The sequence below is a fragment of the Pantherophis guttatus genome, chromosome 6, assembly GCF_059756535.1.
Source record: "Pantherophis guttatus breed Tessera chromosome 6, ASM5975653v1, whole genome shotgun sequence".
Classification (NCBI taxonomy): domain Eukaryota; kingdom Metazoa; phylum Chordata; class Lepidosauria; order Squamata; family Colubridae; genus Pantherophis; species Pantherophis guttatus.
This window is the reverse complement of record NC_142068.1, coordinates 91474846-91500737: the sequence shown is the minus strand read 5'-3', so window position 1 is coordinate 91500737 and position 25892 is coordinate 91474846.

Genomic DNA, 25892 nt, shown 5'->3' with positions numbered 1-25892 from the left:
GGGGAGGGGACCTGGAGAAGTCTTTATTCATCCTAAGAATCAGTGCCAGAGAATTGCCTGGAATCTGAATTTTTTGTCTGCTCAAGTAAGAGACCCTGTATCACTTCAGACAAGTGACTGTTCAGTCTTTTCCTGAAAGCTTCCAGTAATGGAGCACCCATAACATCTGGTGGCAAGCTGTTCCACTGGTTAATTGTCCTCACTCTTAGGAAGTTTCTCCTTAATTCCAGGTTGCTTCTTTCCTTGATTACTTTCCATCCATTGTTACTTGTCTTGCCTTCTCATGAAAAGATTGACTCTGTCGTCGATGTGGCAGCCCTTTAAATATTGGAATACTGCTATCATGTCACCCCTAGTCCTTCTTTTCACTAGACTGTTGTTGTTGTTAGTTGTGAAGTCATGTCCTACCCATCGCAACCCCATAGATGACCTTATTCCAGGCTTTCCTGTCGTCTCCCATCCCCGGAGTCCATTTAAGCTCACACTGACTGCTTCAGTGACTCTATCCAGCCACCTCATTCTCTGTCGTCCCCTTCTTCTTTTGCCCTCAATCGTTCCCAGCATTAGGCTCTTCTCCAGTGAGTCCTTCCTTCTCATTAGGTGGCCAAAGTATTTGAGTTTCCTCTTCAGGATCTGGCCTTCTAAGGAGCAGTCGGGGTTGATCTCCTCTAGGACTGACCGGTTTGATCGTTTTGCAGTCCAAGGGACTCGCAGGAGTCTTCTTCAGCACTATAGTTCAAAGGCCTCAATTCTTTGATGCTTAGCCTTCCTTATGGTCCAACTTTCACTAGACTAGACGTACCCAATTCTTGCACCCCTTCTTCGTAAGTTTTAGCCACTGTTTCCTTCTTCCCATTCTTTTTAGCTGTCTAGTTCTATTTTAATTTCACCTCCAAAGGACATGGGACGGACTAGATCTTTTCTGAACAATAAACACTCTTTGTTTCCTCCCAAGTCACCTTGAGATGCTTAAGAGCCCTCTATAGTATATTTCTTAAACTTCCCCCACCGTGATTGTTTTATTGATGGAGTCCACTCTTCTAGAGCTCCATGCCAACTGCTCGGTGCTTAATATGAAAATGGCCTGGAGCTCTGGAACCAATCTATTTGGATTTGAAAGGCAGGCAGCAAAATCCAAGCTCACAGAAAAGAAGGATAACTTATTCGTCTTATTGCCAAGCAACAACAGGTCACTACAAAAGGGGTTGTGTTTCTCTCCTTTTTTTTACTGCAATAAATGAGGTAAAGTCCCTGGGGATGTAGTCTTAGCCACAATAATCAGACTCATTGGACTAATATCAGCCACAGCTACAATCAGAGGAGGCTGGGTATAATATTATAAACTAGGTAATTGTCAGTGGAATTAAATAACAAGTGGAAAAAAATAGATCTTTTAAAAGAAAAGTAATATTTGTTTTTGCTCCTTCCTTCCTTCCTTTCTTCCTTCCTTCCTTCCTTCCTTCCTTCCCTCCCTCCCTTCCCTCCCTCCCTCCTTTACCTCCCTCCCTCACTTTCTTACCTACTTCTTACTTTCTTCCCTCCTTCCCTCCCCCTTCCTCCTTTAACTCCCTCCCTCCCTTACTTTCTTACTTACTTCTTCCTTCCCTCTTTCCCTCCCCCTCCCTCCCTTGCCTCCTCACTTTCTTACTTCTTTCTTCCCTCCCTCCCTCTCTCCCTTCCTTCCCTCCTTCCCTCCCCCCTCCCTCTCTTGCCTCTCTCCCTCCCTTACTTTCTTACTTACTTACTTTTTCCCTCCCTCTCTCTCCCTTCCTTCCCTCCTTCCCTCCCCCCTCCCTCCCTTGCTTCCCTCCCTCCCTTCCTTTCTTACTTACTTTTTCCCTTCCCCTCTCTCTCCCTTCCTTCCTTCCTTCCCTTCCCCTCCCTCCCTTGCCTCCCTCCCTCCCTTACTTTCTTACTTACTTACTTTTTCCCTCCCTCTCTCTCTCCCTTCCTTCCCTCCTTCCCTCCCCCTCCCTCCCTTGCCTCCCTCCCTCCCTCCCTTACTTTCTTACTTCTTCCCTCCCCCCCTCTCTCTCTCCCTCCCCCTCCCTCCCTCCCTTCCTCCCGTAATTCTGTAGAAATATAACTTGTCCATGAGGCGTTTGTGAGCTGTACAGCTAGTCTTCAACTTACAATGACAAATCGGGACCAGAATTTCCGTTGCTAAGTGAGATGGTTATTCAATGAGCTGCAACCAATTACCTATTTTTCCCACAGTTAAGTGAATCATAAGGTGGTTAAACAAACCAGCTTCCCCCCTTTGATTTTGCTTGGTCACCAACGGCAATCACATGAACCCAGGATGCTGCAACCCGTCGGAAACACCTGCCAGTGGCCAAGCGCCCAAATTTTGATCACGTCACCATGAAGATGCGGCAATGATGGTAAGCGTGAAGACCCGTCACAAGTCCCGTTTGTCATTGTTGTAACTTCGAACGATTGCTAAATGAATGGTTATAAATCAAGGACTCCCTATAATGCCGAATAAGGACCAACAGCCCTATCAAGAAAGTTCCTAGCTGCCGTAATGCTAACTAGATTTTTGCTTGTGCATAAAACAGCACTTGGTCTTTGCTCACATCACGCCATCTCCATTTCAGCAATACATCTCCCGTGCAATTCACTTTGGTGATGTATTACAGCAACCTATCATTAGTGCAACGGAAGTACAAGATGCTTTGATGATGTATTAATGGAAGGCATCATCTGAATGAGCCACTCCGTTGATGTATCACTCAACCGAATGGGTCACGTGCCCATTGAATGTATCAGGAGAAACCTAGGATGGAAGATCTAAGACACTCTTTAAGGCAGGGGTGTCAAACACAATTTCATTGAGGGCTGCATCAGGGTTGTGTTTGACCACGGGGCTGGAGTGGGTGTGGCCATCTCGAGATCACTCATGTCGGGGCCACCTGTGGTGAATGCTCTGCCAGCAAAAACAGGGTCCCGAATTCTGTTTTCGGCTGCGATGGCCTCCTGAAACCCTCTGCCAGCAAAAATGGAGCTCGGGAGGACTGCACACTCCAGTTTCGCTGGCAGAGGCACCACAGGCTGATTTTTCACTATTTCCAGGGTAGCCACAAGGGCCCGAACTAAGCACCCTGTGGGCCAGATCCAGCCTCCATGGGCTTTGAGTGTGACACCCCTGCTTTAAGGGGAAAGCAAAGGTTTGGAAAATGCTAGAAATTGCCATTGATGAGTTTTATTGAAGGAGTCATTAAAAAAAAACCCTTTCTTTAAGGATGATAATCTAAGACAGGAGTGTCAAACTTGATTTAATTGTGGGCCGCATCAGGATTGTGTTTGACCTTGGGGGAGGGGCAGGGGGTGTGACCAGCTCAACATCACTCATGTCAGGGGTACCTGTGGTAATCTGAACGCTCTGCCTACAAAATGGGCTCCCGAGCTCTGTTTTCAGCTGCAACGGCCTCCTGCAACCTTCTGCCATTGAAAACGGGCTCATGAAGACCATACGCAGCCCTCGCAAGCTCCATTTTCACTGGCAGAGGCACTGTGGGCCAGTCCACTGTTTCCAAGGTGGCCCCCGGGCCAGATCTAATCACCCTGTGGGCCAGATCCCATAGGAGAGCACTTTGTTATGTCTGCACGTTGGCCCCTCCCAAACCAGTGGTGGAATGCTGCCGGTTTAACAACTGGTTCAGCGAGCGCGCGCTTCTCACTGAAAATGGAGCATTTAGAAGCTCAGCTGCTTACTTTCCAAGTCAGCAACGGTAAGTAGAACAGCCAGGGGGGCGGAATCAGCTGTGCCGCGTGATTGAGATGAGCTAGAAAGCAGGAAATAGAGGACAGAATAGAGTGGGGCGGGGCCAGCTGATCACTGGAGCCATCAGTTCGTCCGAACTGATCCGAACCAGCTGAATTCCACCTCTGTCCCAAACTATGTGGCAACTATGAAGCAGCAAAGATAGCTTCAGCCAGGCTCGGTTCAGCGTTGGCAGTACATACAACAATAGTGATAGAACGTTATCATAGTCCAATGTAAAACATTGGATAGGCATAGGATTTGTATATCTCTATTAAGCAGAGGTGGGCTGCTGCTGGTTCAGACCGGTTTGGGTCAACTGGTAGTTCCAACCAGCGGGTAGCCCACCCACCCCGTCGCTATCCCGCCCTATATTGCCATGTTTTTGAAGCCACGCGCATGCACGGAAGGCCATGCGCGCTCACATTTTCAGTGCTGGACGAACCAGTTGTTACATTATGCGACGCCCACCTCTGCTATAAAGCATGACGTTGGTGAAAAATGATTTGCTTCGCTGGTACTTTTAAGCAATAGGAGGAATGAGTTTGCTCAAAACAACAACAATAACAACAACAACAACAACAATAACAACAACCCACATGCCCGGTTGGTTGCACTTAATGTTATGTTTCAGTTCACTCCCACCTTGGTTTGCCTGCTCTCGGTTGTACAATATGTGTCAGTGTGTAAGTGTTGCTGATAAAAATGTTGGCTCATGTTGGATCTCACTTGGAAACAGATGGTCCTTTTGTTGACATTGGCCTACATTTGTAAAACTTGAAGAGCTGTGATTTTTCTGTAATCTGAACTGTGGTCTCCTGAATCAGTTGGAATTGCGGTATGTAGGCTATTACACAGCATGAAGGATGTTGAAGGCTTTCAGTGGGCTGTCTGAAGTCATTTAGAAGTGTGACATTGGTCCCATTTTTTTTGTGGGCTGAATTCCTTGACAGTTCCCCACGACGATCTGTGGAGAGAATAAGCTCCACATTGAAACTGTGCTTTTAGCAGGGCTTTTTTCCCTGAAACTTAAAACAAAAGAACCAGAAAAGGGAAAGAAAAAACAATAAAAAAAAACCTGGTATCATTTAGGTACCAAAACAAGGACACTCAAGAGAATTAAAGTCACCATTCTCTTCTAAAGTCCTAAGACACAAATCTCCTGTTTTATCTGAGCTTTCCAGCCAAATACTGCACGAGTCAAAAAGAAAATATCTACAGAGCCCTCACATCCTGGACACAAACTGTTTCAACTGTTTCAAAACGACGTTATAGAGCAGTGGTGTCAAACTCGATTTCATTGAGGGCCGCATCAGGGTTGTGTTTGACCTCTGCTAAACAACTAATTCCCACAACACTGTCAAACTATTTACTAAGACTGTATTAGGCTCCTCCATGTTTCAGATTTGAAACATGATAAACATGTGTAAATGCAGAAGAAATAGATGATCAGATCTTTCGTAGAAGATAATCAGGTATCTGTACTTCTCTGAGCTTTTGCCATGCAAGATGAATATAAATAAGATGCTATAATTCTCCCCAAGGAGGAACAACTTCACAATACTTGCGAAGTGTAGTAATATTGTTAGATGGAACATCAGATTGAGTCACTCTTTCATCATCTTTAGCAGGAATGTTCAACAGGTTTGGACGATTGCTGTTTACTTCATAAACCATGCTTCCTATCTGGAAGTCTCCTGTACAAAGGAGTCAGAAGTATCATCACCATTACTAAACACGCAATACTCAATTCTCCTCATCAGATGGTCAATAAAGCTTCCGGCCCACAGCTCCAGCATCACTGTATTTGTGCAGTTCTGGCCTCTCCTGTCCTGTCCTGTCCTGTCCTGTCCTGTCCTGTCCTGTCCTGTCCTCTCCTCTCCTCTCCTCTCCTCTCCTCCCCTCCCCTCCCCTCCCCTCCCCTCCCCTCCCCTCTCCTCTCCTCTCTACTTTCCTCCCTTCCTTTCCCTTCCCTTCCCTCCCCTGCTGGAAGCTGAAGTTGATCCCACATAACCCGTGGAAGCCAGAGTTGACCCAATATGACCCCTGGAAGCTTGAGTTGACCCCAAAACAATCACTGGCGAATAGAGCTGACCTCAAATGATTCCTAAAAATTGAGCCCCAAATAAACCCTGGAAGCTTGTGTTACTCCTAGAACCACCCCAGAAGGTTGACTTGACCTGAAATGACCTCTAGAAGCTTGAGTTGACCTCAAAAGACCTTTATGCATCAACCACAAATAAATCTTGGATGCTTGTATTCATGTCAGAATCACCAAAGAAGATTGAGTTGACCTGAAATGACCTCTAGACCTCTACAAGTTCAAGGTGAGCAGAAGGTGAGCAGAAGTGAACTCTAGAGGTTTGAGTTGACCCCAAAATGTCAGGAAGTTTGAGTTGATCACAAAAGATCTCTAGACGTTGACTCCAAATAAACCTTGGATGTTTGCATATGCCAGAATCACCACAAAAGTTTAAGTTGACCTGAAATGACCACTAGAACCTTGAATTGACCACAGAATGACCCCTAGAAGTCAACCCCAAATAAAAATGCTAAAGAACAGCTTCCAAGGATTATTTTGGGTAAACTTCAGCTATTGAGTTGCCGACTCAAACTTCTGGGGGTCATTCAGGGGTCAACCAACCCTTCAGAGTTCATTCAAGGGTCAACCCAAGCCTCTTGAGGTAATTTCAAGTCAATTCAAGCTTCTGGAATGATCCTGGCCTGAATAACAGCTTGCAAAAATTATTTGGGGTCAACTTCTTCAACTATATGATGGCCATGTCAAACCTCCAGGGATCATTTGGAGATCAACCCAAGCCTCTAGAGGTCATTATAAGTCAACCGAAGTTCTGGAACGATAGTGACCCGAACAACAGCTCCAAAGGATTATTTTGAGTAAACTTTTTGAGTTATTTGGTGGCCAAATTATGCCTCCAGGAGTCATTCAGAGGTCAAATCAAGTTTCCAGGTTCATTCAGGATTCAACTAAAGGCTCAAGAGGTCATTTCAGTTCAGTCAACTGAAGCTTCTGGAGAAATCTGGGCCTGAACAAGAGCTTATAAGAGGTATTTGGGGTGACGTGACCAACACATGCCTCTCTAGGAGTAATTAGGAGGTCCAAGATTTATTCAGGGGTCAAGCCAAGCCTCAAAAGCCTCCGGGGTCATTGGGAGGTTAGATCAAGCCTCCAGAGTTGATTCAGGGGCAAACCCAAGCCTCAAGAATTTATTTTAGGTCCACTCAATCAATATTGCCCTGAATAACAGCTTCAAATGGTTGTTTGAGGTCAACATCTTGAGCTATTTGGTGGCCAGGACAAGCCTCCACTGGTCATTGGGAGGTCAAATCAAGCCTGCAGGATTATTCACGCAGGGGTCATCTTAAGCTTGCACAAATGGACCTTCACCACTCACAGAAGTGGAGATGCACACTGTTACCTACTCTCCTGCCATTTGTGTGGCCCAATTCCGACTGGGCCTTGTCCCAGGATTTTGGGCCCTTTGTTCTAGGTTTATATGGCCATACGTTTTTAAACTGTCCTGTGTTAGTTAGGTGAGATGAGCAGTGTCGATAAATAAAAACAAATAAATAAATTATCAATTATATTTTAAGTCCACTAAGGAAAAGAGCAGTAGGAATTAGGTTGGCAAGAGGCAAATGATGGTGATATCTGGTTTGTCCAGGGAAGATTATTTATGTCCCCCAAAAATAGAAAAGATAAATGCAAATTTGCAGATGATATTAAGTTGGCAGGAGTAACCAACACCCTAGAAGATAGGCTCAAGATCCAGATGGATCTTGACAGACTTGAACACCGGGTCCTAATTAACAAAATGAAATTCAATGTAGAAAAAAGTCTTACACTTAGGCAAGAAAAACCAAAAGTACACATATAGGCTGTGTGAAACCAGGCTTAATAGCAGTAACCGTGAGAAGGATCTTGGAGTCTTAGTGGACAACCAATTAAATATGAGCCAACAGTGTGTGGCAGCAGCCAAAACAGCCAATGCAGTCCTAAATTGCATTAACAGATTCAATCAAGATCACGTGAGGTACTAAAACCACTCTATAAAGCCTTAGTAAGACCACACCTAGAACATTGCATCCAGTTTTGGTCACCACACTATAAAAAGATGTTGAGACTAGAAAAAGTGCAGAGAAGAGCAACCAAGATGATTAGGGGACTGGAGGTTAAAACATACGATGAATGGTTGCAGGAACTGGGCACGGCTAGTCTAGTGAAGAGAAAGACCAGGGGAGACATGATAGCCATCTTCCAATATTTGACGGGCTAGCACAGAGAGGAGGTGGACAACCTATTCTCCAAAGCACCTAAAGGCCAGACAAGGAATAATGGATGGAAATTGATCAAAGAGAGATTCAACCTGTAAATAAGGATAAATTTTCTGACCGAGAAAGCAATCAACCAATGGAACAGCTTGTCTTCAGAAATTGTGGGAGCTTCATCACTGGAAGCTCTCAAGAAGCGACTGGACTGCCATCTGTCAGAAATGGTGTAGGGTCTCCAGCTTGGGTGGGGAGGTTGGACTAGATGATCTACAAGGTCCCTTCCAACTCTGTTATTCTATGTTCTATGTTCTATCTATGTCCTCTCTATATTCAATCCTAATGGATAGTTTGGTTGTCTAAAGTTATACCAAGATCAAAGTCTGAATAGCCATTTGTCCAGAATCATACAGGATCTCCTCTTGAGCAGAGCTTTGGACTAGAAGACTTCCAAGGTATTTTCCAAATCTATTATTCTATGTTCTGTGGTCTATCTTTCCCTATATGAACAGATCACCAACCCAATTCAGATGTTTCATTCAGATTGAAAAAAAAAAAATGGACAGAATCAGCTCAATCCGATTCATATATTTGAATCAAATCCATGAATCCAACCTGATTTATTCTTTAAAACATCTGTTCGGTGAATTGAACTGGATCCGGATCATACGGATTTAATTGATTAAGATATATAAAACGCCTAAAACGATTAGATCCTTTGCAATGAAATTGATAGCTATGTTCACATATAAAGGCATATCAGGTTCAGTGGATTATAAAATTACGTCACCAAAGATTTGAAAGGGACATATTTGAAATTTTCACTCCCATTATAGTTTTAATAGCGCACATGAATCATTCTTTTTCCAGAATCAAACCTCTATAGATAAAAACAGAAGAAAAAGAAGAAAAAAACACCATCTGAAAAAATATGCTGAAAGCCACATACAAACAGGGGTGGGTATATTTTAAAAAGAGCTTACACTGAGGAAATTTACATTTAAAAAGCCTACATCAGGAAATCTATATGTCAAAGCCTGAAAGCTGGATAATCTGCATTTTAAAAAGGCTCTTGGGAAATTAACATTTTAACAACTGCATAAATTAGCAAAGATGGATACCAACGCTTGGTATGTTAAAAGACAATGAAAACATATCTGGGTTAATTTCTATTTTTTTTAAAAAAAAAATCTGTAAACTTCTCTTCTGTCAGACAGGAATACTAACCTACAATCACAAAAGTATTAATTGACTTAACCATAAATAGAAACAACTACCTGTTATGTGACTGTGGTCTGTGTATTGCTAGGTTTCTTTGTATGTTTGTGTATGTGTGTATGTAAGAGAGAGAACCCATACATCTAGTAGTGTGGTTTTGGTCATAACACTACTTTAATTTAATTTAATTTCCAATTTATATACCGCCCTTCTCCCTGAGGACTCAGGGCGGTGTACAGCCAAGATAAAAAACATAGAATACAAATATTAAAACATTTAAAATATATATATAAATTTTGGCCCGAAAGTTAAGAATCACAAACTAATTAAAAGAATTTAAAAATTTCTTCTAAGCCAACCCGGCTTGCTGAAAAAGATAGGTTTTCAGGGAACGACGGAAGGCATTGAGGTCTTGGATTCTTCTTATCTCTGGGGGCAGCTGATTCCAGAGGGTAGGTGCCCCCACAGAGAAGGCCCTCTCCCTGGGGGTCACCAGCCTACATTGTTTGGCTGATGGCACCCTGAGGAGGCCCTCTCTGTGGGAGCGCATGGGTCGCTGGGAGGTCGTCGGTAGCAGCAGGCAGTCTCGGAGATAGCTAGGCCCTATGCCATGGAGCGCTTTAAAGGTGATAACCAACACCTTGAAGCGCACCCGGAAGACCACCGGGAGCCAGTGCAGCTCGCGCAGGAGCAGTGTTACATGGGAGCGCCATGTTGCTCCCATCACTACCCGCGCTGCTGCATTCTGGACCAGCTGGAGCCTCCGGGTGCTCTTCAAGGGTAGCCCCATGTAGAGAGCGTTGCAGTATATACTACTGTATAAAAAAGATGTTGAGACTCTAGAAAGAGGCAGAGAAGAGCAATAAAGATGATTAGGGGACTGGAGGCTAAAACATACGATGAACGGTTGCAGGAACTCGTCATGGCTAGTCTAGTGAAGAGAAAGACCAGGGGAGACATGATAGCCGTCTTCCATTATTTGAGGGGCTGTCAGAGAGAAGAGGGGGTCAAGCTATTTTCCAAAGCCCCTGAAGGCCAGACAAGGAATAATGGATGGAAACTGATCAAGGAGAGATTCAACCTGGAAATCTGGAAATAAGGAGAAATTTTCTGACAGTGAGAACAATCAACCAATGGAACAGAAGTTGTGGGAGCTTCATCACTAGAAGCTTTCAAGAAGAGATTGGACTGCCATCTGTCAGAAATGGTGTGAGTTCTCTGCTTGGACAGGGGGTTGGACTAGATGACCTTCAAGGTCCCTTCCAACTCTGTTAATCTGTTAATATAACTTCAGAAAGGGAGAGAGAGAGAGAGAGCAATTAGGAAACCTTGTTTCTTTAGGCTGTTTGTAAACTTTATCTCAGTTACAGAAGTTGGAAAGGATGGACCACTACAACTGAGATGAAAAATCTCGGTAACCACCACATGGCAGAAAAAAAAACAGAGAGAGAGAAAAAAAACAACTCTCTGTTTCCATCTAGTGGTTGTCTGGATTAGGTACAGAATTTCACAAAACTTTTGTCTCCGTACTCACTGTTTGTTTGGTTCTCAACACACATGCTAGAAATTGTCGGTGTTGGCTGCCTTCTGATTCACTACATTATTCCTTACAGGAAAAATTTGTTGCAATTAGTGGAGCCCCAAAGAACTAAATGGACCTCTTGGGTTTCCATTAAAATGCTATTGCTATTGCTTAACGCATTGTAAGCCTCCCTGAGTCTCCGGAGAAGGGCGGCATATAAATCAAATTATATCAAAAATGAGTCCTACCACATATTGAGTCGAATCTATAGCCACAGAAGGTATGCTTTCAGGATAATAGTTGTTAGTGAGGGACTCATGATAGAAAGCCACTGCAGAAAAGGCCTTGGAAATAAAAATTAACATTTTTATTAACAGTGTATAGGCTATCCTACTTGAGCAGGGGGGTAGACAGGGGTGGACTGCTTGGGGGTTCACAGGGATTCGGGAGAACCTCTAGCTAAGATTCTGTGCAATTTGGAGAACCCCAAAATCCCACTCCTGGCTGGCTCCACCCACCCTGCCCCACCCCTCCCAGGAGTCCCCACGCGGCCTGTTTTGGATGCATGTAAGCGCAGGGCATGTGCAGGCCTACCAGAGTTTGGGAAGATCAGAAATAGAGGGCCTCCGGAGCTTGGGGAGGCCATTTTCACCCTCCCTGAGGCACGAGAAAAGCCTCCGGAGCCTGGGGAGGCCATTTTCACCCTCCCAGAGGCACGAGAAAAGCCTCTGGAGCCAGGGGAGAGCAAACCACTACCACCCCCACCACCCCCGTGGTGCAGGAGGCTGACTAGGCCATGCTCACCATGGCCACACCCACCCAGCAACAGGGCAGAGAACCCCCTAGCTAAAATTTTTGAAGCCCACGACTGTGGTTAGACTAGAAGACCTCCAAGGCAGGGGTGAAATGCTCCCGGTTCGGACCAGATCGCCTGATCCAGTAGCGATGGAGGCGGGTGGTTCAGAGAACCGGCAGCAAAAATCCCTGCCCCCTCTTCGGCTGAAGAGGTTATAGAAAAAATGCTTTTAAAAGTAAAAACAAAGCTCTGCCGATCAGGCAAGTCAGCTAGGATCGTCAGAGGCTTAAAAAAAGAGAAAAAGCCTCTGCCGATCAGGCAAGTCAGCTGGGTTTCATCAGAGGCTTTAAAAGCATTTTTTAAACAGCCTCTTCAGCCAAAGAGGTTGTAGAAAAATGGTTTTAAAAGTTAAAAAAAAAAAGAAGTTGGTCATGCCCACTCAGTCATATTACCCCACCCCCACCAAGCCACGCCCACAGAACTGGTAGTAACAAAATTTACATTTCACCACTGCTCCAAGGTCCCTTCCAACTCTGATGCTGTTCTATGTTCTGTGTACCTTGTTCAATAGCACCTCCAGAATTGATTACCTTTTTTTGTTCTACCTCGGGATTGAGACTGATTTTGTAAAACTGCATACGGTGAGCATGCTGGTACATCATAAAGCTTTATTTAATGACTCTCCCAGTTAAACAGATTAAAACGTGTGCCCTAAGGATATGCTGCACCCCTCTGAGAAAATTTTCTACTCTTAACTATATACTTTGTGCATCTTCAAACTAACACAAAGCCTTAGCTTGAGAAGCTTTCTTCAAAGTCTTCCTGAATTCCAAATTCAAGAGCTGGTTAGGGACATATACAGCACCCTTGGAGAACGACTTCTAGGAAGTAAGACCACAGCTAGTAAGACCATAACTAGAACGCTGCATCCAGTTTTGGTCACAACACTATAAAAAAGATGTTGAGACTCTAGAAAGAGTGCAGAGAAGAGCAACCAAGATGATGAGGGGACTGGAGGATAAAACATACGATGAACGGTTGCAGGAACTGGGCATGGCTAGTCTAGTGAAGAGAAGGACCAGGGGAGACATGATAGCAGTGTTGCAATATTTGAGGGGCTGTCACAGAGAGGAGGGGGGGTCAAGCTATTTTCCAAAGCACCTGAAGGTCAGACAAAGAATAATGGATAAAAACTGATCAAGGAGAGATTCAACCTGGAAATAAGGAGAAATTTTCTGACAGTGAGAACAATCAACCAATGGAACAGAAGTTGTGGGAGCTTCATCACTGGAAGCTTTCAAGAAGAGACTGGACTGCCACCTGTCATAAAGGATGTAGGGTCTCCTGCTTGGGCTGTGGCTTGGACTAGATGACCTACAAGGTCCCTTCCAACTCTATTACCCTGTTAACAAAAATGCAACCTGCGTTCTCCAAAATTCTGCTACGATTTGCCCAGAATGTAACTTTCTGTCTACCAACATTCCAAAATACAAATGAATGCAATGATCGTAAATTATCCATGAGAGACTGAGCTTATTTGCAGCCACCTTTCTTGATTGGGTAAATATGGGTGCAGTTAGTGACACTAGTTCTTATACCAAAAAATAAATATGGACTATACAGTCTCATTTCAGCCAAGTTGAGGATGATAGTAGCCTAGCTGTGTAGCTATCTTGGACCCTTCATAAATTCAATTAATGTTATTGCATAGAGCAGGGGTGTCAAACTCAAGGCCCACAGGCCAAATCCAGCCTGCAGGGTGCTTAAATCTGACCCATGGGGCCGACCTGGAAATATCAAAGGACTGGCTTGCGGTAGCTCTGCCAGCTAAAACAGCCGTATTTTTGGCTGGCAGAGTGCTGCTGGTGGCCAAAAATGGGGCCTCCATGTGACCCATTTCTGCACCCCACGGCCCCACTTCACAAAAAGGGATTTGCATCCGGCTATCTGAGGAACAGTGGTCTCCCTCAGACAAAGACTTCCCCTAATAATCACCGCCACTCCTCCACCCCTCCCCTGGCTGATGAAATGCACGGAAACCTGGTGGGCACATTTCAATGAGGGGGACACCCCCCCTTGGCCCAACCAGGTCTCCGTAATATCTTCCAGGTCCGCACCCCCCTCCAAAATAAGATCACAAATGTGGGGGGCTTTATTAACAAACAATGAGTACTGAGACAAAAATTTTGTGTTGAAATGTGTTTGAGCACCAAATTTGATGAGTTTCAAAGCAGTTGAGTACCCAAGGAGTCACTGTGCTAGAATATAGCCATGGCATGAAGTTCATTAATTTACATGGACTAAACCACAAATACTTTGCACTTTTCTATCATCTGTTTAAAAAAGAAAGACACACACACACACCACCTTCTGACACAATAACATTTTTTTTTAAAATCCAACATTATGTTGGCACCGTTTTGGATTAATCAATTGTCATTGTTCGTTTGTTGTGAATATGGTTCTACACGCAACGGTGCTTTTTCCAAAAGATAACTGGACTTCCTTGGATTTTTTTCCCCTTTGAAAACGTTTCACTTCTCATCCAAGAAGCTTTTTCAGTTCACTGAAGAATGATGGTGGATGAACAGAAGTATAACAGAAGAAAAGAAGTTTTCTTTTCTTTCTTTTTTTTTTTGAATTTTTTTTTATTTATTTCTAAACATAAAACATAAAACATATCTTTTTAGAGCAAAGGTTTGATCCGGTATAAAATAAGTATAAATTCCAAATTTCATCCATTAACATCTTAAAGAAGAAAAAAAAAAGAAAAGAGAGAAAGAGAACAAATCTAAACCCAATTCTTATCATTCAATCTAACATTTTGTTCTAGCATTTAACATTCTACTATATCTCACCCTAAATCTTAAATTCCAAATCTAAACAGCTTTTTATAATATTCATTTATCATTTTAACAATCAGTATTTCATATATTTTCCTTACTTCAAAGACACAAATCAAGTCAATGTTTCTTCAAAATCACATCTAAAGACTGACATAAAATATTTTATTCTTCTCTTAAAAACATTTCAAAATCCATTCACTTTAAAATTTATTCCACATTTCCACCTATAATTTATTATACCCAAAATATTTTATTTTTGCTAGTTAAAGCTTCTTCTCCATTACAACTAATTCTAGTGTTTAAGTGGTTCATAACTTATATACAGTAGCTATTCCCCAGCAATATTTTCCTCCATTTCTATCAATTTGGCTTTAACTATTCTTCAAAAATATCTCCTTCACTCCTCCTAGGTTTATTTTTGGCTGGATTAAAGTTTAGTTAGCTGGTTTCCAGGGATGCTTTCCTCCACTCCTAACCTTATTTGTTGGCTGGATCACAGTTTGATTTTAACTGCTCTCCAACACCAAAAGTGTAACGTTTTCAAAGGAAAAAAAATCCAAGAAAGTCCAGTTATCTTTTGGAAAAAGCACCTTTGGGAAAACTATGACATGCACGATTGAGAATTTCCATAGACATGGCTCTGTACCAGGGTGAATTTCAAAATTTTTCCCTACAGGTTCTGTGGGCGTGGCTTGATAGGCGTGGCAGGAAAAGGATATTGTAAAATCTCCATTCCCACCTCACTCTGGAGGCCAGCCAGAGGTGGTATTTGCCGGTTCTCTGAACTACTCAAAATTTCCACTATTAGTTGTCCAGAACCTGTTAGAACCTGCTGGATTTCACCCCTGCTCTGTACTGATATAACAATTCTCACTGGAAGCAGAATAGATAATTTTATGCAAAACAATTCTGAGATTGCAGTGATTTTCATGATACAAAACTTTTCTTTTGAGTTTAATGGAAAAAGACTTAGAATTTATTTATTTTTTTGCAACTTTGATGTTATATAAGTTGAGAGCAACAAGATTACTTTATGCACAAAAATGGAAGGACACTTTGATCTCCACAATGGACAAACGGCTGTAAAGTTTGATGAGAGCTAGCAGAAATGGCTAAATTGATTGCTTTGATAAAAAGGAAAAATAAAACCACAATTACCTTTGTTTTATTTGGAAATCGCCTCTGGACTTTCTGCTCGAGGTGAAGAAAAAAATGAAATTTTGATTTTGGACCTTACCGATTCGATAGATTTGTTGTTATAGAAATAGCTACTTTATAAAGGTAAAGGTAAAGGTTTCCCTCACACATACAGTATTTGCTAATTGTTCCAAACTCTAGGGGGCGGTGCTCATCTCCGTTTCAAAGGTGAACAGCCAGCGCTGTCCGAAGATGTCTCCGTGGCCATGTGGCCGCAATCAGGAAAAATGCTGCCCAGGAACCAAAATGTTTTTTGAAGCCAATTTTTTTTTTTGAAACCAAATGCAAAAACGGACACCAGGATGAGTTTGGGGATGAAATTCCATGTCTAAAAATGGTGTTGCTTCCACTTTTTAAAAATCAAGCCTTTTGGTGCCTGGGGAAGAAAATGCGTGACTCCGCGGTCAGGAAAAATGCTGCAAAGGAACCAAAATGTTTTTTGAAGCCAAATTTTTTTTTTGAAACCAAATGCAAAAACGGACACCAGGATGAGTTTCGGGATGAAATTTCATGTCTAAAAATGGTGTTGTTTCCACTTTTTAAAAATCAAGCCTTTTTGGTGCCTAGGGAAGAAAACACCTGACTCCGCGGTCAGGAAAATGCTGCCCAGACACCAAAATGTTTTTTGAATCCAATTTTTTTTTTATTGCAAAAGTTTTACAATTACATTTTCACCCTTTTCCCCCCCCACCTCCCCCAAACTTCCCAACCTCCCTAACCCTCCCCTCCCCCCGGACTTCTCTATAATATACTCATAACTAGTAAAAAAAAAAAAAAACCCTTAATATGACTCTTATATAAAAACTTGAACCCCTCCCTCCCCTGTATAGTTTTTCTTTTTACCCTCATTACATTAAAATATTTCTAATACATTATTTTCAAATAAAAGCTATTTGATACTTTCTAGTTTGATATTTGTTCTGAACATATTCTATCCACCTTTTCCATTCCCATTCATAAGTCTCTTGTGAACAATCTTTTAAATATGCTGAAATCTTCGCCATCTCTGCAAAACTGGCCATCTTCAAAGTCCATTCCTCAATAGTGGGCAAAGCTTCATTTTTCCAATATTTACCTATCAACAATCTTGCTGCTGTTATCATATACAATATCAATTTTGTTTCACACGATGAAAAACCCTTAACTATACCCAATAAAAACAATTGTGGAGAAAATTGAATTTTTTTCCTCAAAACATTCTGCATGACCCACCAAATTTTTATCCAAAAAGCCTTAACTTTCCTACAGGTCCACCAAACATGATAATACGTGGCATCCAAACATTCACATCTCCAACATTTTGGCTGAACATTAGGGTACATACATGACAACTTTTTGGGATCTAAATGCCATCTATAAAACATTTTATAGAAATTTTCCCTCAGGTTCTGCGACTGTGTAAATTTAACATTCTGAACCCAATTTTTTTCCCATGTTTCCAACATCACTGGTTCTTCAAAATTTTGTGCCCACTTAATCATACAATCTTTAACTAATTCGGTTTCTGAATCCCTTTCTAGCAAAACATTATAAAGCCTTTTGATATGCATTGGACCTTTCTCTTTTATATGTTTAACCAATTCTTCCTCATGCAACATAATACCAGTTTTTTGGTCCTCTTTCCATCTCAATTGTAATTGATTATATAATCCAATTTTTTTTTAAACCAAATGCCAAAACGGACACCAGTATGAGTTTCGGGATAAAATTCCATGTCTAAAAATGGTGTTGCTTCCACTTTTTAAAAATCAAGCCTTTTTGGTGCCTGGGGAAGAAAACGTGTGACTCCGCGGTCAGGAAAAATGCTGCCCAGGAACCAAAATGTTTTTGAAGCCAATTTTTTTTTTGAAACCAAATGCAAAAACGGACACCAGGATGAATTTCAGGATCAAATTCCATGTCGAAAAATGGTGTTGCTTCCACTTTTTAAAAATCAAGCCTTTTTCGTGCCTGGGGAAGAAAACACCTGACTCCGCGGTCAGGAAAAATGCTGCCCAGGAACCAAAATGTTTTTGAAGCCAATTTTTTTTGAAACCAATTGCCAAAACGGACACCAGGATGAGTTTCGGGATGAAATTCCATGTCTAAAAATGGTGTTGCTTCCACTTTTTAAAAATCAAGCCTTATTGGTTCCTGGGGAAGAAAACGCGTGAATCCGCGGTTAGGAAAAATGCTGCAAAGGAACCAAAATATTCTTTGAAGCCAATTTTTTTTTTTGAAACCAAATGCAAAAACGGACACCAGGATGAGTTTCAGGATCAAATTCCATGTCTAAAAATGGTGTTGCTTCCACTTTTTAAAAATCAAGCCTTTTTGGTGCCTGGGGAAGAAAACACCTGACTCCGCGGTCAGGAAAAGTTCTGCCCAGGAACCAAAATGTTTTTTGAAGCCAATTTTTTTTTTGAAACCAAATGCCAAAACGGACCCCAGGATGAGTTTCGGGATGAAATTCCATGTCTAAAAATGGTGTTTACACTTTTTAAAAATCAAGCTTTTTTGGTGCCTGGGGAAGAAAACACCTGACTCCGCGGTCAGGAAAAATGCTGCCCAGGAACCAAAATGTTTTTGAAGCCAATTTTTTTTTTGAAACCAAATGCAAAAACAGACACCAGGATGAGTTTCGGGATAAAATTCCATGTCGAAAAATGGTGTTGCTTCCACTTTTTAAAAATCAAGCCTTTTTCGTGCCTGGGGAAGAAAACACCTGACTCCGCAGTCAGGAAAAATGCTGCCAAGGAACCAAAATGTTTTTTGAAGCCAAATTTTTTTTTGAAACCAAATGCAAAAACGGACACCAGGATGAATTTCGGGATGAAATTCCATGTCTAAAAATGGTGTTGTTTCCACTTTTTAAAAATCAAGCCTTTTTGGTGCCTGGGGAAGAAAACACCAGACTCCGCGGTCAGGAAAAATGCTGCCAAGGAACCAAAATGTTTTTGAAGCCAATTTTTTTTTTGAAACCAAATGCAAAAACGGACGCCAGGATGAGTTTTGGGATGAAATTCCATGTCTAAAAATGGTGTTGCTTCCACTTTTTAAAAATCAAGCTTTTTTGGTGCCTGGGGAAGAAAACACCTGACTCCGCGGTCAGGAAAAATGCTGCAAAGGAACCAAAATGTTTTTTGAAGCCAAATTTTTTTTTTGAAACCAAATGCAAAAACGGACACCAGGATGAGTTTCGGGATGAAATTTCATGTCTAAAAATGGTGTTGTTTCCACTTTTTAAAAATCAAGCCTTTTTGGTGCCTAGGGAAGAAAACACCTGACTCCGCGGTCAGGAAAATGCTGCCCAGACACCAAAATGTTTTTTGAATCCAATTTTTTTTTTATTGCAAAAGTTTTACAATTACATTTTCACCCCTTTCCCCCCCCCACCCCCCCAAACTTCCCAACCTCCCTAACCCTCCCTAACCCTCCCCTCCCCCCGGACTTCTCTATAATATACTCATAACTAGTAAAAAAAAAAAAAAACCCTTAATATGACTCTTATATAAAAACTTGAACCCCTCCCTCCCCTGTATAGTTTTTCTTTTTACCCTCATTACATTAAAATATTTCTAATACATTATTTTCAAATAAAAGCTATTTGATACTTTCTAGTTTGATATTTGTTCTGAACATATTCTATCCACCTTTTCCATTCCCATTCATAAGTCTCTTGTGAACAATCTTTTAAATATGCTGAAATCTTCGCCATCTCTGCAAAACTGGCCATCTTCAAAGTCCATTCCTCAATAGTGGGCAAAGCTTCATTTTTCCAATATTTACCTATCAACAATCTTGCTGCTGTTATCATATACAATATCAATTTTGTTTCACCCGATGAAAAACCCTTAACTATACCCAATAAAAACAATTGTGGAGAAAATTGAATTTTTTTCCTCAAAACATTCTGCATGACCCACCAAATTTTTATCCAAAAAGCCTTAACTTTCCTACAGGTCCACCAAACATGATAATACGTGGCATCCAAACATTCACATCTCCAACATTTTGGCTGAACATTAGGGTACATACATGACAACTTTTTGGGATCTAAATGCCATCTATAAAACATTTTATAGAAATTTTCCCTCAGGTTCTGCGACTGTGTAAATTTAACATTCTGAACCCAAATTTTTTCCCATGTTTCCAACATCACTGGTTCTTCAAAATTTTGTGCCCACTTAATCATACAATCTTTAACTAATTCGGTTTCTGAATCCCTTTCTAGCAAAACATTATAAAGCCTTTTGATATGCATTGGACCTTTCTCTTTTATATGTCTAACCAATTCTTCCTCATGCAACATAATACCAGTTTTTTGGTCCTCTTTCCATCTCAATTGTAATTGATTATATAATCCAATTTTTTTTTAAACCAAATGCCAAAACGGACACCAGTATGAGTTTCGGGATAAAATTCCATGTCTAAAAATGGTGTTGCTTCCACTTTTTAAAAATCAAGCCTTTTTGGTGCCTGGGGAAGAAAACGCGTGACTCCGCGGTCAGGAAAAATGCTGCCCAGGAACCAAAATGTTTTTTGAATCCAATTTTTTTTTTTATTGCAAAAGTTTTACAATTACATTTTCACCCCTTTCCCCCCCCCCACCCCCCCAAACTTCCCAACCTCCCTAACCCTCCCTAACCCTCCCCTCCCCCCGGACTTCTCTATAATATACTCATAACTAGTAAAAAAAAAAAAAAACCTTAATATGACTCTTATATAAAAACTTGAACCCCTCCCTCCCCTGTATAGTTTTTCTTTTTACCCTCATTACATTAAAATATTTCTAATACATTATTTTCAAATAAAAGCTATTTGATACTTTCTAGTTTGATATTTGTTCTGAACATATTCTATCCACCTTTTCCATTCCCATTCATAAGTCTCTTGTGAACAATCTTTTAAATATGCTGAAATCTTCGCCATCTCTGCAAAACTGGCCATCTTCAAAGTCCATTCCTCAATAGTGGGCAAAGCTTCATTTTTCCAATATTTACCTATCAACAATCTTGCTGCTGTTATCATATACAATATCAATTTTGTTTCACCCGATGAAAAACCCTTAACTATACCCAATAAAAACAATTGTGGAGAAAATTGAATTTTTTTCCTCAAAACATTCTGCATGACCCACCAAATTTTTATCCAAAAAGCCTTAACTTTCCTACAGGTCCACCAAACATGATAATACGTGGCATCCAAACATTCACATCTCCAACATTTTGGCTGAACATTAGGGTACATACATGACAACTTTTTGGGATCTAAATGCCATCTATAAAACATTTTATAGAAATTTTCCCTCAGGTTCTGCGACTGTGTAAATTTAACATTCTGAACCCAAATTTTTTCCCATGTTTCCAACATCACTGGTTCTTCAAAATTTTGTGCCCACTTAATCATACAATCTTTAACTAATTCGGTTTCTGAATCCCTTTCTAGCAAAACATTATAAAGCCTTTTGATATGCATTGGACCTTTCTCTTTTATATGTCTAACCAATTCTTCCTCATGCAACATAATACCAGTTTTTTGGTCCTCTTTCCATCTCAATTGTAATTGATTATATAATCCAATTTTTTTTTAAACCAAATGCCAAAACGGACACCAGTATGAGTTTCGGGATAAAATTCCATGTCTAAAAATGGTGTTGCTTCCACTTTTTAAAAATCAAGCCTTTTTGGTGCCTGGGGAAGAAAACGCGTGACTCCGCGGTCAGGAAAAATGCTGCCCAGGAACCAAAATGTTTTTGAAGCCAATTTTTTTTTTGAAACCAAATGCAAAAACGGACACCAGGATGAATTTCAGGATCAAATTCCATGTCGAAAAATGGTGTTGCTTCCACTTTTTAAAAATCAAGCCTTTTTCGTGCCTGGGGAAGAAAACACCTGACTCCGCGGTCAGGAAAAATGCTGCCCAGGAACCAAAATGTTTTTGAAGCCAATTTTTTTTTAAACCAATTGCCAAAACGGACACCAGGATGAGTTTCGGGATGAAATTCCATGTCTAAAAATGGTGTTGCTTCCACTTTTTAAAAATCAAGCCTTATTGGTTCCTGGGGAAGAAAACGCGTGAATCCGCGGTCAGGAAAAATGCTGCAAAGGAACCAAAATATTTTTTGAAGCCAAATTTTTTTTTTGAAACCAAATGCAAAAACGGACACCAGGATGAGTTTCAGGATCAAATTCCATGTCTAAAAATGGTGTTGCTTCCACTTTTTAAAAATCAAGCCTTTTTGGTGCCTGGGGAAGAAAACACCTGACTCCGCGGTCAGGAAAAGTTCTGCCCAGGAACCAAAATGTTTTTTGAAGCCAATTTTTTTTTTGAAACCAAATGCCAAAACGGACCCCAGGATGAGTTTCGGGATGAAATTCCATGTCTAAAAATGGTGTTTACACTTTTTAAAAATCAAGCTTTTTTGGTGCCTGGGGAAGAAAACACCTGACTCCGCGGTCAGGAAAAATGCTGCCCAGGAACCAAAATGTTTTTGAAGCCAATTTTTTTTTTGAAACCAAATGCAAAAACAGACACCAGGATGAGTTTCGGGATAAAATTCCATGTCGAAAAATGGTGTTGCTTCCACTTTTTAAAAATCAAGCCTTTTTCGTGCCTGGGGAAGAAAACACCTGACTCCGTGGTCAGGAAAAATGCTGCCAAGGAACCAAAATGTTTTTTGAAGCCAAATTTTTTTTTGAAACCAAATGCAAAAACGGACACCAGGATGAATTTCGGGATGAAATTCCATGTCTAAAAATGGTGTTGTTTCCACTTTTTAAAAATCAAGCTTTTTTGGTGCCTGGGGAAGAAAACACCTGACTCCGCGGTCAGGAAAAATGCTGCAAAGGAACCAAAATGTTTTTTGAATCCAATTTTTTTTTATTTTATTGCAAAAGTTTTACAATTACATTTTCACCCCTTTCCCCCCCCCACCCCCCCCAAACTTCCCAACCTCCCTAACCCTCCCTAACCCTCCCCTCCCCCCGGACTTCCCTATAATATACTCATAACTAGTAAAAAAAAAACACACACACAAAAAAACCCTTAATATGACTCATATAAAAACTTGAACCCCTCCCTCCCCTGTATAGTTTTTCTTTTTACCCTCATTACATTAAAATATTTCTAATACATTATTTTCAAATAAAAGCTATTTGATACTTTCTAGTTTGATATTTGTTCTGAACATATTCTATGCTGGGCAGCATAACATATGCTGCCCACGAACCAAAATGTTTTTTGAAGCCAAATTGTTTTGTTTTTTTTTTGAAACCAAATGCAAAAACGGACACCAGGATGAGTTTCGGGATGAAATTCCATGTCTAAAAATGGTGTTGTTGCCACTTTTTAAAAATCAAGCCTTTTTGGTGCCTGGGAAAGAAAACACCCGACTCCGCGGTCAGGAAAAATGCTGCCCAGGAACCAAAATGTTTTTTGAAGCCAAATTGTTTTTTTTTTTTTTTGAAACCAAATGCAAAAACGGACACCAGGATGAGTTTCGGGATGAAATTCCATGTCTAAAAATGGTGTTGTTGCCACTTTTTAAAAATCAAGCCTTTTTGGTGCCTGGGGAAGAAAACACCAGACTCCGCGGTCAAGAAAATGCTGCCCAGACACCAAAATGTTTTTTGAAGCCAAATTTTTTTTTTTTGAAACCAAATGCAAAAACGGACAACAGGATGAATTTCGGGATCAAATTCCATGTCTAAAAATGGTGTTGTTTCCACTTTTTAAAAATCAAGCCTTTTTGGTGCCTGGGGAAGAAAACACCTGACTCCCTGGTCAGGAAAAATGCTGCCAAGGAACCAAAATGTTTTTGAAGCCAATTTTTTTTCTGAAACCAAATGCAAAAACGGACACCAGAATGAGTTTCGGGATGAAATTTCATGTCTAAAAATGGTGTTGCTTCCACTTTTTAAAAATCAAGCCTGTTTGGTGCCTGGGGAAGAAAACACCAGACTCCGCGGTCAAGAAAATGCTGCCTAGACACCAAAATGTTTTTTGAAGCCAATTTTTTTTTGAAACCAAATGCAAAAACGGACACCAGGATGAATTTCGGGATGAAATTCCATGTCTAAAAATGGTGTTGCTTCCACTTTTTAAAAATCAAGCCTTTTTGGTGCCTGGGGAAGAAAACACCTGACTCCGCGGTCAGGAAAAATGCTGCAAAGGAACCTAAATGTTTTTTGAAGCAAATTTTTTTTTGAAGCCAAATGCAAAAACGGGCACCAGGATGAGTTTCGGGATGAAATTCCATGTCTAAAAATGGTGCTGCTTCCACTTTTTAAAAATCAAGCCTTTTTGGTGCCTGGGAAAGAAAACACCAGACTCCGTGGTCAAGAAAATGCTGCCCAGACACCAAAATGTTTTTTGAAGCCAAATTGTTTTTTTTTTTTGAAACCAAATGCAAAAACGGACACCAGGATGAGTTTCGGGATGAAATTCCATGTCTAAAAATGGTGTTGCTTCCACTTTTTAAAAATCAAGGCTTTTTGGTGCCTGGGAAAGAAAACACCAGACTCCGCGGTCAAGAAAATGCTGCCCAGACACCAAAATGTTTTTTGAAGCCAATTTTTTTTTGAAACCTAATGCAAAAACGGACACCAGGATGAATTTCGGGATGAAATTCCATGTCTAAAAATGGTGTTGCTTCCACTTTTTAAAAATCAAGCCTTTTTGGTGCCTCGGGAAGAAAACACCTGACTCCGCGGTCAGGAAAAATGCTGCAAAGGAACCAAAATGTTTTTTGAAGCAAATTTTTTTTTTGAAGCCAAATGCAAAAACGGGCACCAGGATGAGTTTCGGGATGAAATTCCATGTCTAAAAATGGTGTTGCTTCCACTTTTTAAAAATCAAGCCTTTTTGGTGCCTGGGAAAGAAAACACCAGACTCCGCGGTCAAGAAAATGCTGCCCAGACACCAAAATGTTTTTTGAAGTCAAATTTTTTTTTTGAAACCAAATGCAAAAACGGACACCAGGATGAGTTTCGGGATGAAATTCCATGTCTAAATATGGTGTTGTTTCCACTTTTTAAAAATCAAGCCTTTTTGGTGCCTGGGAAAGAAAACACCAGACTCCGCGGTCAAGAAAATGCTGCCCAGACACCAAAATGTTTTTTGAAGCCAAATTTTTTTTTTGAAACCAAATGCAAAAACGGACACCAGGATGAATTTCGGGATCAAATTCCATGTCTAAAAATGGTGTTGTTTCCACTTTTTAAAAATCAAGCCTTTTTGGTGCCTGGGGAAGAAAACACCTGACTCCCCGGTCAGGAAAAATGCTGCCAAGGAATCAAAATGTTTTTGAAGCCAATTTTTTTTTTGAAACCAAATGCAAAAACGGACACCAGAATGAGTTTCGTGATGAAATTTCATGTCTAAAAATGGTGTTTCTTCCACTTTTTAAAAATCAAGCCTTTTTGGTGCCTGGGGAAGAAAACACCAGACTCCGCGGTCAAGAAAATGCTGCCCAGACACCAAAATGTTTTTTGAAGCCAATTTTTTTTTGAAACCTAATGCAAAAACGGACACCAGGATGAATTTCGGGATGAAATTCCATGTCTAAAAATGGTGTTGCTTCCACTTTTTAAAAATCAAGCCTTTTTGGTGCCTGGGAAAGAAAACACCAGACTCCGCGGTCAAGAAAATGCTCCCCAGACACCAAAATGTTTTTTAAAGCCAATTTTTTTTTTTGAAACCAAATGCAAAAACGGACACCAGGATGAATTTCGGGATCAAATTCCATGTCTAAAAATGGTGTTGTTTCCACTTTTTAAAAATCAAGCCTTTTTGGTGCCTCGGGAAGAAAACGCGTGACTCCGCGGTTAGGACAAATGCTGCCCACGAACCAAAATGTTTTTTGAAGCCAAATAGTTTTTTTTTTTGAAACCAAATACAAAAACGGACACCAGGATGAGTTTCGGGATGAAATTCCATGTCTAAAAATGGTGTTGTTGCCACTTTTTAAAAATCAAGCCTTTTTGGTGCATGGGGAAGAAAACACCAGACTCCGCGGTCAAAAAATGCTGCCCAGACACCAAAATGTTTTTTGAAGCCAATTTTTTTTTGAAACCGAATGCCAAAACGGACACCAGTATGAGTTTCGGGATGAAATTCCATGTCTAAAAATGGTGTTGCTTCCACTTTTTAAAAATCAAGCCTTTTTGGTTCCTGGGGAAGAACACGCGTGACTCCGCTGTCAGGAAAAATGCTGCCCAGGAACCAAAATGTTTTTTGAAGCCAAATTGTTTTTTTTTTTTTGAAACCAAATGCAAA